Raw genomic sequence first — 18787 nt, 5'->3', positions numbered from 1 at the left:
CCTCCCTCTTCTACTTTTAAACACTGTAATGATTACATTGGGCCCACTCACGTCAGGCAGGAGTATTTCCCTGTCTTAGGGTTAGCTGTTGGGCAACTTTAATTCCATCTGTAAGCTTAATTCTCCTTTGACATGTAACATATCATATTCATAGATTCCAGGAATTAGGATGTGATGTCTGTGGTGTGGGGGCATTCTGCCTATCACAATGATCAACTGATTTTTGACAGATACCAGGACAATTCAGTGGGGGAAAGAATAGTCTTTTCAACAAATGGTGTTCAGGGGCACCTGGCCAGCTCAGTCGGTAGAGCATGTGATTCTTGATCTTAGAGTTGTGAGTTTGAGCCCCACATTGGGTGTGGAGATTGCTTAAAAATAAAATCTTAAAAAAACAAAAACAAATGATGTTAGATAATTGGATATCCACAAGCAAAAAATGAAGTTGGACCCCTCCCTCATACCATATAAAAAATTAACTTAAAATGGATCAGAACCTAAATGTAAAAGCTAAAATGATAAAATTCATTTTAAAAAAGTGTGGGAGTAAATGCAGTCTTGGATTAGGTAATGGTTACTTAGACATGACATGAAAAGCACAAGCAACAAGTGGAAAAATAGATATACTGGACTTCACCAAAATTAAAAACTTTTGTGCTTCAGAGGATACCATCACAAAAAAATGAAAAGACAACCTACAGAATGGGAGAAGATATTTGCTAAATATATCTGATAAATGACTTGTAACCAAAATATAAAAAGAATTTTTAAAACTCAACCAGAAGAAAACAACACAATTTAAAAAATTGGCAAAAGATCTGAACACATTCTTCACCAAAGAAGATACACCGATGGCAAATAAATGTATGACAAGATGCTCAACATCATTTGTCAGTAAAGAATTTGAAATTAAAACAAGATACCACTACATACCTATTAGAAACTGACAATACCAAATGCTGACAAGGATGTGGAGCAACAGGAACTCTCATTCATTGCTGGTAGAAATGCAAAATAGCGCATCCACTTTGGATGACAGTTTGATAGTTTCGTACAAAGCTAAACATAATCTCACCATATAATTCAGTAATTGTGTTCCTAGGTCTTTGCCCAGTGGATTTGAAAACTTAGGTCTACACAAAAACTTACGTGTGAATGTTTATTCATAATTGCCCGATTGGAAGCAACAAAAATATTCTTCAATATGTGAATGGTTAAACTGTGGTACATCCATACAGTTGAATATTTTTCAACAGTAAAAAGAAATGAGCCATCAAGCCTTGAGAAGACCTAGAGGAACACTAACTGCATATTACTAAGTGAAAGAAGCCAGTCTGAAGAGACTACCCACTGTACGGTTATAATTAATATGGCATTCTGGAAGGGGCAAAACTAAAGAGACATGGAAAAAATCAGTGGTTGCCAGTGGGATGGGAAGGAGTGTTGAATAAATGGCCCATGGGAATTTTTAGGGTGGTAAAACTATTCTCTATGATACAGTGATGGTGGGTACATAATATTATGCATTTGTGAAAGCCTATAGAACTTGACAGCACAAAGCATAAACTCTAGTTGTCTGAATCTGTTTAGGCTGCGATGGCAAAGTACCACAGACTGGGTGGCTTAAATAGCACTTATTTCTCACAATTCTGGAGGCTGAGAACTCCCCAAGATCAAGGGACTGGCAGATGCCTGCTTCCTGGTGCAGACAGCTGTCTTCCTACTGTGATGTAACATGGTGGAAGAAGTGAGGGAGCTCTCCGGTCTCTCTTGTAAGGGCACGAATCCCATTCATGAGGGCTCCATCCCTCCACCTGATCACCTCCCAAAGCCCCACCTCCAAATACCATCACATTGGAGATTAGGTTTCAGCATATGAATTGGGGATGGGGGGCAGACACAAACATTCAATCTGCAGTATTATTGTTCGTGAATTAAATCATTTAAGAAGTTGGGATTTCTCAGGGAGGAATGTATACTGTGACAAGAGAATCTAGCTATTAAAAAATGTATGAAATAACCTCACTGAAGGGGGAGGGGGAAAAGTTGCTGACCTGAGTAACTTTGGAAATGAAGAGAGTGTGTAAGACTCAAAACAAAAGGAACCACACATAAGCATTGTACTCTAGGTAATAAATTGTTTCCCTTGAGAGGACAAGTTAACAATTCCGGTGCTTGTATACTGGAATTGAAGTAAATGGATGGTAGATGGTAGAAGCTAGATCTCTAACTGTTGGAGTGGGAATTTACAGATAAGCAGGGGAAGGAGGCTAGAATGATCCATGTCCATGTGGTGATGGATTAGGGAAGGAGACATCAGTAAGAACTCATTTACTTTTTTCTTTTAAGAGAGGGAGAGTGGGGGAGGGGCAGAGGGAGAAATCATCTTAAGCAGACTCCACGCCCAGCGAGGAACCCAACACTGGGCTCAATCTCACAGCCCTGAGATCATAACCTGAGCTGAAATCAAGAATTAGACCCTTTAACAGACAGAGCCACCCAGGCTTCCCAGAACTCATTTACCTTAATATAGATACAGATGGTTACATATAGAAATGTTTATAGATATGTATATATATACAACTTAGTATCAGCACATATATTTCTCTTTTATTGTCAGCTGAGAAGGTCTGAAAGATACCCTGGTAGCAATAAGCGGACGCAGTGCCCGGATCTTGTTTCTAATACCATTACCATTCTCCAATAAAAGGAACCAGGACTCCTTGGAGAAATAGCTGGTTCTATCTAGGACTGGGACAGGAAATATGCAAGATGAGTCTGAAGCATAGTGCCAGGAAGTAAGGAAGTGCTAACAACAGCCACACTCACATTGATGGGAATATGTCGTCGAGTGGAGAGAACTTGGAGTTGTTGGCAGATTTTTAAAAATCTAAGTTGTTTGAAATAGTAGTTATTGTAAAAGCTTCATTGTGTCTGAGCAGAGAGACTTTGGGCACTTGCTTGGCCTTTGAAAGCTTCAGGTTCTCAGCTGTTAAACAGAAAAAACAGTGCCCTCTTCAGGGGCAAGTTGTAAGAATTGTCAGAATATGTGTGCACTCATGATACTGGGTCTGTCCAAAGTCAGCCCAGAAGATGAGCTTCATAGTATCCTTCTAACTGGGCTCTATGTCGAGTGGTCTTGTCAAGACACAAATCTGGTATGTATGCCCCCAAATGATTAGCCAGTTGACACAAGGCCATTTGTTGAATATGTGTTCATTCTTGACTTACTTTTAACTTCATTTAGTTCAGTTACTCAGTCAACACTTGTTGAATTAGAACTTCATGTTGGTGCTAGGTGAGATATGGGAAAGAATACATGTATTTTCCTGCCATCAGGGTGCTTAGGGTCTCAATGAGAAATCTGTTGGGCAGCAACAAGATGCATTGAAGTTCACACATGAGGTTTGGGGGGGTCACTTTTCCACGTGATCCTCTAAGCCAACTTTCCAAGAGGCAACTGTTTCTCATAGCATATGAGAAAAAGGGTCTAGGGTATGACCTCTTATTCCTACTTTAATGCACTGTGAAGACTTAGCTAAGTCCAGCTGTAGCTTTTTGTATCACTATCAGAAAGACTGTGCACTTGAGCAGGAAGAGTGCTGGATTCTGGGACTCAGGCCTTTGGACTCCTGAGCTGATTCTGTTTATGACCTTGGGTAAGTTACTGGCCATCTCTGGGTTTGTTTCTATAAACATGACACACACATGCAAACATATACAAACCTCTTTTAGTGTCTCTCCTAGCTGATACGACAAATGATGTTGAGGTTTGATGTGTAATTAGGAGTGATGGTTTCAAGTTTTGGCTAAGATAAGTAGCTCCAACAGAGTAGCTACAAACACCTCACCATGTGACATAAGTATATACCTAAAATACAACACTCCTTACAAAGGACACTGGCCTGGACAACACTTCCTCTATATTTAGGTGTTCATTCTGCTGATCTGCTGATCTGCTTGGTGTTCTGAATTCCCAGTCTGGTTTATACACTCTGAGAAGCCTCAGGCATTCACTTGATGGAGAGAAATAACTTGCACAGAAAAATATTTAGAATTACCAAGCAGAGTTACAGAGCAGGAAGATTTAATTCCAAGGGAGACTTTCAATGAAGTTTGGTGGTTAATGGGAAATTTCTTGCATTTGTCTTAAAAGACCTAAACCATCCAGAAGGCCAGGGTGTAGTCAGAGGTGAGAGTGATACACTTTGATATTTTCGTGTCAGAGGTGCAAAAAAAAGACCTTTGAGGAAGGGGATATCTCTCAGGATTTAATATTTTTATTTTATATTTTAATGTATTTTTAATGTTAAATTTGATTCTGTTTTGGGCTAGATATTAGAATGAGGAAATATTGATTTATACAATTTCAGAGCTGAAAAGGGCCCTTGAGATAAAAGACTACTGCCCCTCTCTCCACCCCACCCTGTCCCTGCCATGTCCTTAGCTGAGAGGAGGATCTTTTTTTAGAGAGAGAGATGGAAAGAAATCATAGGGGACAAGTCCAGGGTGACAAGATCCACCATCCATCATGGCTCCTGACCACGAACAGTTGGAGCCTTTCTCTTTACTCTGTGTTTTTTTTTTTTTAATTAACCTTTTTTCATTTTTCCTACTTTAGAATTTCACATTATAGTCCTTTGTTCATTCTCCTCTTTTCTCTCGATAATGAAAATGGATATAATATGAACTTAAACTCACTTGCCCTGGGTCATTGCCAGTGCTTAATAAAAGTGTATTAGTATTTGTAGTAATGATAATAACCCACAGTAATGATGTCGCTAAAGACCAAAGGGTCCCCTTGCAGAGAAGCCCCCCCTTCCAGTCTCCTAGCTTTGCTGGATTTAATGGAGACCTTGACTGCTTCAGATAGTCATTGTCCCTTTTAAATTATCAAGGTTTCATGGAGACAAGCATTCTTCACTTAAGGGTTCTCCAGACTGTCTGATGTGCTGGGCTCTGGATAACCTTGTTCCTATGTCATCATATGTCATGCTGCCTCTCAGAAATTGTTCCCTGATGTTTGCAAAAATGAACTACTTAAAGGAAAACCAGAAGAAATTCCCTTTGTTCACTTACACACAGACACACACACACACACACACACCCCTTCACTATTGGAAATGGTTACACCTGGATAAGTGAGTCAGGATCATGAGGAGATTTGAAGCTGTGTGATGTGAGGAATGGCAGGAGGAGATGAGACTGAGGAGGAGATGTGACAGGCATGTTCACAAATCTGAGGATACGTGGAAGAGGGATTTGAACTTTTCTGGGTAGTCCTGTCGGGTATAAAGAAGACCAAATTTATGGGTATAATAAGTTGGATTTGGTTTGATATGAGGTAGGCCTTCTTAGCTGTCTAAGAAGGAAACATGCTTGCCCAGGAAGTGGCCAATCCCCTATCCCTGGAGTGCTCCAGCAGCAGCAGGGGAGTCCCCCAACTGGGACTGTTGAGGAGGGATTGTAAAGATTAGGTGATGTCTGAAATGAATCACTTGAGGCTCCTTTCTAACCTCAAGGGGCAATAATTCTATAAGGTTCTTGATATGAGAATCCTTGATCCCATTTCTACATTGTAGAGTGGGAGTCCCGGGGGTTTCTTGATAGAAAGCTCAAGTCTAGGATCTGGCTTTAGGAAGGGGAAAATGGCCTTTTCCAATGGCCCAGCATCTCCAGCTGGCCCCAGGGTTATATGAGTGGCTCTAAGCCCCAGGCAAACTTCAGCCATTGTCAACATCTGAGGAATAGGTGAAGGAGCTGGAGACAGGAGAGGAAACAATTAGTCATCAAAGTTAAGAGAGGAGGCCTTTGAAAGAGGCATAGACAGCAGTCCTGGAGGCTGTTGAGAGGTCAAGGAGGCTAAGGAATGAGAGGTGGCATTGGATCTTTCAAGTAGGAACGCAAGAGTGTGCTGGGGCAGAAGCTTGACCTCAGGAACACAAGAGAATTGCTGAGAAGTAGAGGCAAAAAGGTCAGATTCCATGCTCGTGGATTTAGCTGCAAGAATGATGGGATGGAGGCTAGACAGGTAAGACCTATGAAGATGAAGGTCGAAGGCAGATAGGGAGGGGAATAAAGATGAGGAGAAATAGCTGATGTTGGAGGAAGAAAGGATGTTGGGTAGGGGAGAGGGAGAGAGGGAGAGAGAGAGCGAGCGCATCTCTGTTTCTCAGATCCACAAATAGACTCCATGCAGATGGGACTAGGTTTAATGAGAAGGTGAGAAATCCTTTGGTTTACAAGGGATATTGAAGTGTGGCTGTAGAGGGAACTGCCCAGAGGTCAAGTCTCTAAGGGTACCATTGTCATGCTTGTAGCTGAACTCGATGACTGTGTTAGCTCTTCCTGGCCCCTGACACTGTTATCTATTTCCACCATTTGGAACTCTCTCTGCTTTTGATTTTATTCCCTTCTGGTTTTCCAACCATGCCTCAGCTTCTTCCTCTGTCTGCCCCTTAGATGTTAATTCCAGGCTTCTGACTCTGGCCCACTTCTCTTCCTGCTCTTCACATTTCTCTAGATGTTCTCATCTATCCTGTGGCTCATGATGGCTCCCAAATCTGCATCTCTGACCCAGACCTCTCCTCAGCTCCAAGTCCTTCTACTCAGTCCACTTTCACTGTACAGCTCCATTTGGATGTCCCATAGGCACCCAAAAGGCAACATATCTAGACCCAAACTTATACCCCCTCAGACTGTTTTTTCCCCACTGTTCCCATCTTTAGGGTGACCATACATCCCTGGTTGCTGAAATAGTCTCAGTTTAAGCCTGTTGTCCCAACATAATTATTAATAATCTCCCTTTTCCTCTCAGAAATGTTCTGGTTTGAATGATACATTATAAGATCACTTTATCCATTTTGGACGGTAGCATGACCAGTCACTTAAATGCCCATGCCAGAAATTTCATATTTATCCTACACTTAGGATAAATTTGCTTAACTCCCACATTCTGAATTGTTTGTCTCATTCCAGAGGACTGAGCCCCTGGGCAGCAGGGACAGAGTCTTATCCACTGTGATACTCTAGTGCCAAGCACAGAACCTGGTCTATAGAAGATGCTCAATAAATGTCAAGTAAAGGACATGAAGATGGAGTTAAGGGATGGAATTAGAAGCCATAGAATATTAGAGCTGGAAAGGGTGGGCCCTTAGGCCTATCCTCTCGTTTTATAGATAAGGAAATTGAGGCCCAGAATGGTGCATGGACTTGACCAAAGTCATGACCAGTTAGTGGCAGGTCAGTACTGGACCCCAGATCTGCCAAAACCTATCAAAGGCTCTTTTCTAGGTGTTTAAAATCTTCTTCATTAAGTAGAGGGACAACTCAGCAGTCTGCCTTCATTAGACCCTTAGTGTGTGTGTGTGTGTGTGTGTGTGTGTGTGTGTGTGTGTGTGTCCCCTGAGGGTTTGGGGATGTGGTATGGAGGGGAAGAATCGATATTCTTGCTTCCAACAGTGTTCAAAGAAGCTGAGGAGACACGTCAAGGCTTATTTGAGAGGCATTATACCACTTTTCTCTTGGAGACATTTTCACCTTCTTAACATTGCCAGACCAGGTTAAAATAAAATCTGATCTGACAGTAACTCAGGTGGTGTCTTTTGTTATTGTTTCTAAATCAAGATGAGAATCAGATGCTGTGAAACACAGCCTCAGCAAGCGGGTCATGGAAGGCTAGCATATCGTTTACTGCTCGATCTGACATCTTGTTGCTGGACATGGGGATTCTGAAAAAGAGGCCACCTGCCTTCAGTGGAGTCTTTCCTCCTTCTTTTAGTTCACCTCCAATTCTTCTCTTAGCCTGGTCTTGGCGAAGAAATCATTTGATTTTGAAAAAAGGATCCGTTTTTCTGCTCTTTGTGTTCCTTATTTGTAAAATAAGTAGGCTAGAGACTCTCATTGCTGTGTCTAGCCCTGAGTCCCATCATGTTAAGGGTCCTCTGCCCATTGCTTGGAACAGACTTGGACATTCATATCTACCATAGGTATTTCTAATATAGATACATTTACGCTATCAAAATCCAGGTCTCTGCTTTGTTCTTGGCCAGACTGAATCTCTCTTATACATGATACTTAAATTCATCATTCCTTAAATGTCCAGTACTCTTTCTTTTTAAAACACTCTAATATGCTTATTATTTCAACCATTTATATTTAACATTAAAGTTTAATCATGAAGTTGTTAACCATAGAAAATTATTAAATAAGTGGGTTTGGAATGAGCATGGAACAGCTGAAAAAAAAATGAGTGAGTATTTCAGAATGAGCACTTTGGAAAAGAAATTTATGCATAGAAAACAATGGAGAATTACAATTAAGAGCTCTGGGGATCTCAAACTGATTTGTCCAGCTATTACATAGTCATTTCAATTTAAATTAAAATTGTAACTATTTTCTAGTCTACTAAAAATATGAGGTGTCACATTAAGAGTTTTAATGGTGCGTTCTCTGGGGAATGCAAAAATGCAAGATTGTAGCACATAAATAACTATATAGAGAAGAGTGAATAAATTCTCTGCCAAAAATGAATATGATAAAAACAGAAATGACAGTGGATTATTTTATTCCCTCTAGTGAAGCGCAGCTCACACATTAGAGCAAAGAAACAGTTCATAGGGTGTCTAATTCCGTATCACTTTGTCAGAGCTGATGAAAAGAACAACACAAAATATTTTAACTGGTTGATGAACTCAGGCATAAATGAGGCCATATATTTTGTTCCCAATGTAAAAAAAATTTTAGCCATAGGAAGTAGGTTGATATTAATATTTGATAGCCCTGGTTCATAGAAAATTGGATTAGTCAAGGTTTTAACCACTGTAGAACATGTTTAAGGCAATCAAAAACTTCTGGAGGGGAAAAAAAGATTAAAGTCAAAAGCAGGAGATGTAGCTACCTGGAGTAGGCTAAATCCTGATGTGTGTGTGTGTGTGTGTGTGTGTGTGTGTGTGTGGTCGTGTATGCTAGAATGGCTGGTCAGAGTGGTTGGTAGAACACAGAAGATTTGGGATTTTATTGTAATACATGTGAATTATAGATAAAAGAAGTGGTATCTGGACATCTGGATAATGGAGAGAGTTAACTGAAGTAAGAACCAGGTGCAAGAGAGTTACTATAACTAAGTTTGGTTGAGCTTCCAGGTAGCCAGGATAAAAAGGAAATTGGTAGGTTTCATACATCTTGTCATATCAATGTCTTCCTGTTCCTAAGTTCTTGGAGGAATTTGTTGTTTGGAGCAGTAGTTCTCAAACTTGAGTACACTTAAGAATTATCTGGCCTCTGGAGATTCTGTTTAACTTGTCTAGGATGGGACGTGTGCATCAATATTTTTTTTAAAAGCTCCTCAGGTGGGTTTTATGCACAGCCAGGCTTGTGGGTTAGTGGTGTAGAACCTTACAGAGAACAAATGACTAATCGCTGTTCAGCAGAAGATACAGAAACTCTTTATACAACCAATTATCATATTGATTCTTAATATAAGAGGAGTATTGATTTGTAGTTCAGTGAAGGCATTTCTAAAACAATTCAAATCCAGTTTTCCTGCCACATAAAATTACAGGCATCTGTACTTTGAGTAATCCATTCCTGAAAAACCAGACATTTTGCATACACATGCTAGCTGGGAGCCAATTTTTATTATTTTATTTTATTTATTTATTTTTTAAAGATTTTATTTATTTTTTGACAGAGAAAGAGAGACAGCGAGAGAGGGAACACAAGCAGGGGGAGCGCGAGAGGGAGAAGCAGGCTTCCTGTCAAGCAGGGAGCCCGATGCGGAGCTCAATCCCAGGACCCTGGGATCATGACCTGAGCCGAAGGCAGACGCTTAAGGACTGAGCCACCCAGGCACCCCCAATTTTTATTATTTTAAATAGGAAAAAATTACAATGTATTAAATGCAACCTAAATCCCTCAACTAAATTTTACTGAGACAGTCAAATTCCTTTATAAACTTAAGTTACAAATTACCACATTAGGATGTAAAAAGGCTTACAACATTCCTTCCTGTCATTAAATGATACATAGGTTTTTAACGGTCATTTGTGCTCAGTGACAAAGCTTCTTTTAGGACTAGCCCCATCTGAGACACACTTCCTTTTTATTGTTTCCTGATGCGCTGTTCAAATTTTGTTCAATTCTGATGGTCTACCAATTATAGTTGGAAGAAACTTGAGGCTTTTCTCAAACACAATGTCACAGTTTTTGTGATATATTTTTTAATGAATGAAAAATTTTTCCTTTGTGAATATTGGCTTAAATATTATATTGAAAGATATGTATATTCTATGATATTTGGTCATTCCTATTCTGAGGGGCATTCTAGCAGGGAAATGCTAAACAGGGAGATATTCTACTTAAAAATGCATTTGGGGGGTGCCTGGTTGGCTCAGTTGGTTAAGCGACTGCCTTTGGCTCAAGTCATGATCCTGGAGCCCCAGGATCAAGTCCCGCATCGGGCTCCCTGCTCAGCGGGGAGTCTGCTTCTCCCTCTGACCCTCCCACCTCTCATGCTCTCTCTCTCTCTCATTCTCTCTCTCTCAAATAAATAAATAAAATCTTTAAAAAAATGAAAATGCATTTAGGGTCACCTGGGTGGCTCAGTCGCTTAAGTATCCAACTCTTGGTTTTGGCTCAGGTTATGATCGAGCCCTGCGTCTGGCTCTGCACTCAGTGCGGAGTCTGCTTCAGATTCTTTCTCTTCTCTCTGCCCCTCCCTGCTTGCTCTTGTTGTCTCAAATAAAATCTTAAAAAAAGAATAAAAATAAAGATGCATTTAAAAAGTCCAAGGTGGATAACCAGGTTTGAGAATTGAATTAGTAAGGATATTTTTTGGCTGCAAGTAACACAATACCCTCCCTCATTAAAGTGGGTATTCGTGGCAAGAAGTCCAGAGGTGGATGGTCACAGAGTTGGTCCAGCAGTGTAATGTTGTAATCAAGGGCTATAGCTATTCCCACCTGCTTGATGCTTTACTCAACTCATGGTGTTGGTGTTGTCTCCCTTCATGGTCACAAGATGACTGCAGCAGCCCAGATACCATGCCTTCTGTCAACAGAGTCCGGAAGTAGGAAGGGATGGCAGTGAGAGAACTCCTCTTATTCAGTCTCTCTTTATATCAGGAGCAAAGTCCTTCTCACAAGCCTTCAAGCAGAATTCTAACATCTCATTAGCAGAAATGGGCTATATGGCCATCCATAGCTATAAAGGAGGCTGGAAGAATGGTTATCTTGCATGTACAACCTCCATCATGCAGGGAATCCGATGGGGGAGAAGAAAGGCTGGTGGAAAGGTCAATAGAGTCTAGATTCTATCATTAATGAGCTGTGTGTCCTTGGGCAGGTCTCTTGCCCTCCATAAATTGATAGGGTTTTCTGACAGAACACTTCTGCTTGCATTTTAAGTTGTTACTTACAAAGGTTTGTCTTAATTGGAAAAGAGAATGTCTATGGAGATTGCCAGGGCACCTTGGCATATAAAAATTGCTAACAAGTTCTACAGCAAAGAGAACAGTTTACCTATCCAACCCAGTGTTCCCAAGATGTATTTGACCATAGAACCTTTTATATAAACCAGGAACTTGTGCATCCAGTATTCTGGAACTCTCCAGGAAACACTGACCTGTTAGATTGAAGTTTCTTAAAGATAGGGTCTTCATCTTTAAATTTCTCAGAGTACTCAGCAGAGTTTCCAGATACACACTGCTCATCCTTCATCAAGGCTTTAACTTCACTTCCTCAGGGAAGACATCTCATCCATCCAAACTAGGACAGAAGATACACATGTATATTTCCTGACCTATTTTGGCATGTATCCTGTATAAATATATCCTATCTTCCTCCTGTAATGTATAGATACCTCAATTGCAAAAACTTGTAATTTGTTATCATGAGTATATATGATCTGTCTTGCCAATGGACTTGTATTTATGTACAAAGTGGTTTTGAGGATCAAATGAGTCAGGAGGCATAAATGTGCTTTAAAAACTGAAATAGAAGGAATCTTTTCAATAAACCCAAAATATGCAGTTGGAGATGGGGGGCGGTAAAAGCCTACAAGAAGCCAAACCACAGGCATTACCATGAAATCTGATGGCCATCATTCTGCAGCCATCATCATCCCCTCGAACACCCAGACCTCTCCTGCCTTCCCTGCAAAGAGCACTCAGTCCCACGCTGCCACAGCACCTGGCTCATCTGCACTCTGCAGGTGTGTTCAAAGTCATTTCGCTCCTTGTTCCTTATCTGCCCTACCTGGAGACACTCAGACTGTGTGAAGGACATTATTAGGGCCGCTGTAGGGTGACTCTGGTGACTGAATAATGCATGAAACCAGCAGTGGCCAAGGAGGAACCTCACCAAGTGGGTGGTGGGTTGAGGACAGGGTCTGGTCTCCATCTGTGGGGACCCGACTTTCCTATCTGTGGGGTCTTTCAGATTGATGGCTCAGTCCATATGGATGAGGTTCCTTTAGTAGGTTTCTTGAAATGTTTATTAGCTGGAAACAGGTATGGACTGACAAATTAGACAACAGTGCTTAATGGTTTACAAAGGGTGCCCATGTCCTTCCCATTCATTTCACTGGGGCCTCACAAATTGCTCTGGGAGGTAGAGGGGTCAAGGGTTGTTATCTATCATCTATTGACAGGGAAACCGAGACCCCAAGAAAGCATGATTTGCCCAAGAGAAGATCAGTCTTCTGGGCGACTTATTATTATTTTTTTAATGTTCCTAAATTAACTGAATCCACAGTACTTTTCTGTTCTTAAGCCAAATTGGAATGTTTCTCCTGCTCTCCTATTCCTATTTAAAATAAAAGCATGGGGGGTGCCTGGGTGGCTCAGATGGTTAAGCGTCTGCCTTTGGCTCAGGTCATGATCCCAGGGTCCTGGGATCGAGCCCCACATCAGGCTCCCTGCTCAGTGGGAAGCCTGCTTCTCCCTCTCCCACCTCCCCTGCTTGTGTTCCCTCTCTCGCTGTGTCTCTCTCTGTCAAATAAATGAATAAACATCTTTAAAAAAAAAATAAAAATAAAAAAAATAAAATAAAAACATGGAGCGCCTGGGTGGCTCAGTTGGTTAAGTATCTGCCTTCGGCTCAGATCATGATCTCAGGGTCCTGGGATCGAGCCCCTCATTGGGCTCCCTGCTCAGCGGGGAGCCTGCTTCTCCTTCTCCCTCTGCCATTCCGCCTGCTTGTGTTCTCTCTCGCTCTCTTTCTGTCTCTGTCAAATAAACAAACTCTTTAAAATAAAATAAAAACATAACAAATTTATCATCTTAACCATTTTTATGTTTATGATTCAGTAGCATTAAGTACATTCACAATGTTATACAACCATCACTTCTAATTCCAGAACTTTTTCATCGTGTCACACAGAAACTCTGTACATTAAACATTAACTCCCAGCCTCCCCTCCCTCCAGCCCCTGGCAACCATCATTCTACTTTCTTTTTCTATGAATTTGCCTATTCTAGGTACCTCATATAAGAGGAATCATACAATATTTATCTTTTTGTATCTGGCTTATTTCACTTAGCATCATGTTCTCAAGGTCCATCCATGTTACAACATGTATCAGGATATCCTTCCTTTTTAAGGCTGAATAATATTCTATTGTATGTACACACCACATTTTGTTTATCCATTCAGCCATTGATGGACCCTTGGGTTGCTTCCATCTTTTGGCTATTGTGAATAATGCTGCTGTGAACATGTGTACATCCTGTTAAGAGTCCCAGCTTTCAGTTCTTTTGGGTATATGCCTAGGAGTGGAATTGCTGGATCGTGTGGTAATTCTATTTAACTTTTTGAGGACCCGCCATACTGTTTCCCTAGTGGCTGTCCCATTTTACATTCCCATCATCCTTTTCTATTTTTAAGCCGGAATTCATCCTCTGCCTCCAGCATCTCCCATTCATCTCCACTCCCCAAACATCCACCCTGTGTACAAAGCGGATGTGCCTGTCCCACTTATTAGAGGAAAAAAAAAGTTGCATTAATAGTTAAAAGTGTGGTATTACGCCGGGTCTGGCAGTAGGTGATTGATGGCCTCCATTACACCCCATTAGATATTTTATTCTTGTTAAATGAAGAGCAGCCAACTTTGTCAAGTATTTCTAGTTCCCTCTGGTCTTATTGGTCCGATCTATTCTTCAGGACGGCCTGTAAATGGCCACATATGGCTGAGTGTCTGCAGGACGGATGGCCATGCAGCTGGCATTCATTGGCCACCAATTTACCCCGGCCCCCTTCATTGTGAGCCTGACAGCACCGGGGAGCCTTGTAGATCTAACCAAATATATCTATTTTCTAATTGTCTATTTATCACCTTCTGGGGATTTGTGGGCCTCCTATCTGAAGGCAAAGGGGGGATGGCCTTGAACAATGATCCTTGTCAAGGCTCTCGCTCGCTCTAAATTAGGGCCTAGTTGCTAAATAACTAATTTAGTCCTGCTATCAAGCTGAAAAAGTGGGTATTCAGCACAAAGTGCCAGCTGGGGAATTGATTATGTCTTCTCTCAGCGAGTGTGATAAACCTGCCGCCGAGCCACCGTGGAAGGCTGGAGATGGCTCCCCCGGGGTGGCGGCGTTTCATCATGGAGAATTGGCAGGGGTGCCAGGTCCACTGCCCGCGTGGCAGCTGAAGTCTGGGGCACTGGACCTGCCCCGCCATGGCACCTGCGGGGACTCTGGCCAGCACGGCACCTTCCTGCTCCCGTGGCTTCTGCCTGGAGCCATGGGGATGGTGGCATCTGTCAGAGATGGGACCAAGGTGAGAATTGGGGAGGGGACAGGAAAGTCATCCTGACAGTCCCAATTCCAATTAGACTGAGATTATTGAAGGGAGCTCGGCCTGGGGTGGGGGAGGTGGGAGGGAATAAATGGGAATAGGAGGTTCTTAGGAAAATGTATTAATAACAACTGCCAGATTTTGAACAGAGAAGGGGGCAAGAGAGTTATGGATTACTGCCTGAGAAATCTAAGGACAACAAAAACAATAACAACAATCAATTACTTAGCCCTCCCCTGGGCCAGGCACTGTGCGAGGAGTCTTCAGATCTTTGATCTCTTTGAACCTTCTTAGTATCCAGGCATGTCAGGGTTCCTACCCCAATTGGTACTTGGAGAAAAGGAATTTCAGAAATGTTACCTAATCAACTTGTTGAAGGCTGAATTCTGCCCATAAATTTCTCCCTGACCCCAGTTTTTGTTTTGTTTTGTGTTGTTTTTTTTTTACAATGCCCCAAATGCCTCTATCGTTGCTTTACTCAACTGGTCTGGGTGCTGGGGGCCAGAGTGGAGATTCAGTCAGACCAGGCCCTGCCTTCATGGAGCTGATCTGTCAGAGGGGGGAGTCAGTGGGGGAGACAGACCACACCAATACAATACAATTCTCAATACAATCAGACCCAAAGCCCCCTTTGTAACTCCAATCTTTTGAATGGCTCCTTTATCATCCTGAAATTAAATTCACAGATAATACATTATACTTATTTGCATAATTAAAAAAATCAGTATAGCATCTTCACTGTAATTTAATGAAGAAATGAAAGTAATTGTAATAAAATAATATGTATTTCATTATTCAAATGTTTGGTCATAAGTACATGAGAAAGCATCATGAAACATTCAGATGCTCATACTTACTTATAATGAATGTTTGAATTTAAGAAAAAAGAGATAATGTCCAACTGTTGACGACTTTTTCTCTTTCTCGTTGACAATTTGAAATAGGGCTAAAAAAAAAAAAAGATATTGGTCAATATACTTAGAATTGCTTGGAATGTGAAAGCTCCAAGTGCAGACTGATACAAGACTCAGATACCATGAACGGTGCCACCGTGGGTGATGTCATTTCTGAAATGAGAAAACTCCGAATTGAAGGAAGTAAAATAATCTTTGTGTTTCAATAATGGTTGCATTCCTGGGAAAGTCAGTGTAAATTAAAACCAAGCATGCTGTCCTTTGTGAGTTTGAGTCTAGATTTAGAGGACTATAAACGTTTTTTGACCCACACAGATGTCTGGTTAAGATTCAGATGTTGTAAGTTTGCAAGACAACCTATGCCTTTCCTCACTGGGGGTTGGTTCTGCCCCCACTGAGAATCACTGGACTATATAAAAGACAAGTAAATAAACAAGAAAATAATAAATCGTGATAACAACAATCAAAATAAAACTAGGTGATGGGTTAGAGAGTATTTGAGGAACTACTCAGATTGGGAGGCCAGGGTTTCTGGTTTGGGTTAAGGGGTCCTTCTAAGGCCAGATGTTCCTGGGGGACAAGAGGCAGAAGAGACACAATCATCCTTTGGAGGATTCATTACTCCATGGGGGCAGCGGTGGGGAAAAGAGTATCAGGAAATTGGTCTGGCCGGAGGCCCAAAAGACCCAGGTTGGGAGCTGCTCTATCAGTTACTGAGCGACCTTGGGCAAGCCACTTTTTTCTTCATGAGCCTCAGTTTTCTCACCTGTCAAATGGAAAGAGTGATGATCTCATTGCCCTCTTTCCAAGTTAATGAGAAGATCCAAAGTGATGGGAGCAAGTGCTTTGTACACCATAAAATTTGAACAGACTTTAGTCTGTGATGGGAAACATTGGAAACTACTCAAAAACCTCCAAAGAAAGGGGACTGGAAACAAAGGCATGGCAAATCACTTAAGAAAGCATTATGTAGGTGCCCTTACTAGACATGGCACTGGCCAGCGTGTTGGAGAGGCCGCTACTGGTGAACGGGCTCGGGTTTTTCGGACTCGGGGGTTGTGCAGATCTGCTGGACCTGGGTCCAGGGAGTCCCAGCGATGGGCTGAGCCTGGCCACGCCCAACTGGGGTGTCGCGGAGGAGCTGAGAATTGAAATGCTTCATGGAACCACCACCCTGGCCTTCAAGTTTCAACATGGAGTCATTGTTGCAGCGGACTCTCGGGCCATAGCCGGTGCCTATATAGCCTCCCAGACAGTAAAGAAGGTGATAGAGATCAATCCCTACCTGCTGGGCACCATGGCTGGGGGCGCAGCGGACTGCAGCTTCTGGGAGCGGCTGTTGGCTCGGCAATGTCGAATCTATGAGCTTCGAAACAAGGAACGCATCTCAGTAGCAGCTGCCTCCAAGCTGCTTGCCAACATGGTGTATTAGTATAAAGGCATGGGGCTGTCCATGGGCACCATGATCTGTGGCTGGGATAAGAGAGGCCCTGGCCTCTACTATGTGGACAGTGAAGGAAACTGGATCTCGGGGGCCACCTTCTCTGTAGCTTCTGGCTCTGTGTATGCTTATGGGGTCATGGATCAGGATTACTCCTATGACCTAGAGGTGGAAGAGGCCTATGATCTGGCCCGTCGAGCCATCTACCAAGCCACCTATAGAGATGCCTACTCAGGAGGTGCAGTCAACCTCTACCATGTCCGGGAGGATGGCTGGATCCAAGTCTCCAGTGACAATGTAGCTGACCTACATGACAAATATAGTGGTTCTACCCCTTGAAGGAGGGTGGATGTGGCTGCTTGCATTTCATGGGGGGACTGTTGCTGGTAATGTGGATACAGCTCCCTATCCTCTAGTGGAGGGGTCCTCAATTGTATTGATAATTTTTTTAAGCTCTGGTGCCGTTGACCTCTATGTGTTACTAGTTGTTAATGACCTGCTGCAGAGGTGATTTTACTTTCTTGGATGTTAACATTACACTACTCGACCTCAAAAAAAAAAAAAAGAAAGCATTATGTAATCATTAAAATGTTGTGAAATAATAGTTAATGTGCAGAAAGATGTCCACAGGGTGAGAAAGCAAGTGACAAAATGATACGGAGAGTATGCTCTTTTGTTTGCAATTAGAAGAGGAAGAGCAAGCAAACAAAACAACCAACCAACAAACAAAAAAGAATTGGAAGGATGTATACCAAAGTACTAACTGATGTTATCTCTGGGAATTAGAGTTGATTGTAATTTTCTTTTTGCTCCACTGTATAATGAACTGTATCATTTTTGTAATAAGAGAACCAAGCCACAAATGTGGATTTTAAGATGCTTGTTACACACCAAGACCCATGCTAGAATCACTGGTGCTGTGTCTGGCTGGGCGGCCAGGGTACTGTCTTTCTTGGCATTTCACAAGAGATAAGCATTGCGGCCGCTTGCTGTCCAGGGAAAGCTGTGTCCTTCCCAGGAGCAACTGGTTCTCTTTTTGTATTACCCTCTCTACCCTCAGAGCTTGAGTCAGGCAGCTCCAGGTTCTTATAGTCAGAGCTTATGATGATGTCCCAGATTCTGGGCTGGGTACCATTATTTGAATCCTCACAATAACTATGAGGTAGATATTATCACCTCCATTTTATAGGTAAGAAAAGTAAGACCAGAAGATTAAATGAATCACCACTTGTCATATATCTTCTAAGTGGAAGGACAAAGTTTTCAACCTGGGATTTCTAGTTCTGAGCCACTGGGCAGACATTTGTAACCACTTGGGAGATTAACTATTGGCAAGACAAGTTTCTGTGTCTCTATAAATGCAGTTGAAAAATGCCTAGAGTTTCTATTTTCTGTTGGCTCAATGTTGGTAAACACCCACCTCACAGCCTGGCTGGGAGACAGGAGGGTGTTGGAGGAGAAGGCTGCAGTCCTCTGTACGGAGGAAGGACATGGTTCACATGACTTCCTTTCTCTGGCTTTGGGCAGTGTTGCAATTACAGCCCTGCCACCCATCTCCCTCTGCCCAAACTGGAACCCATCATGCTGATGGGTTAGTTGGAGGAGATTCCAGTGAAAGAAACTAGGGACCTGGAGGGTA

General features: G+C 42.1%; 1 pseudogene; it reads left to right on the top strand.

The window, feature by feature from the left end:
• The first annotated feature begins 16695 nt into the window (after nucleotides 1–16695).
• LOC116627191 lies at nucleotides 16696–17487 on the top strand (annotated as a pseudogene).
• Nucleotides 17488–18787: the final 1300 nt, after the last annotated feature.

This window comes from Phoca vitulina, unplaced genomic scaffold, assembly GCF_004348235.1.
Source record: "Phoca vitulina isolate PV1807 unplaced genomic scaffold, GSC_HSeal_1.0 scaffold94, whole genome shotgun sequence".
Taxonomy (NCBI): domain Eukaryota; kingdom Metazoa; phylum Chordata; class Mammalia; order Carnivora; family Phocidae; genus Phoca; species Phoca vitulina.
This window is presented reverse-complemented; position numbering and strand designations above follow the sequence as displayed.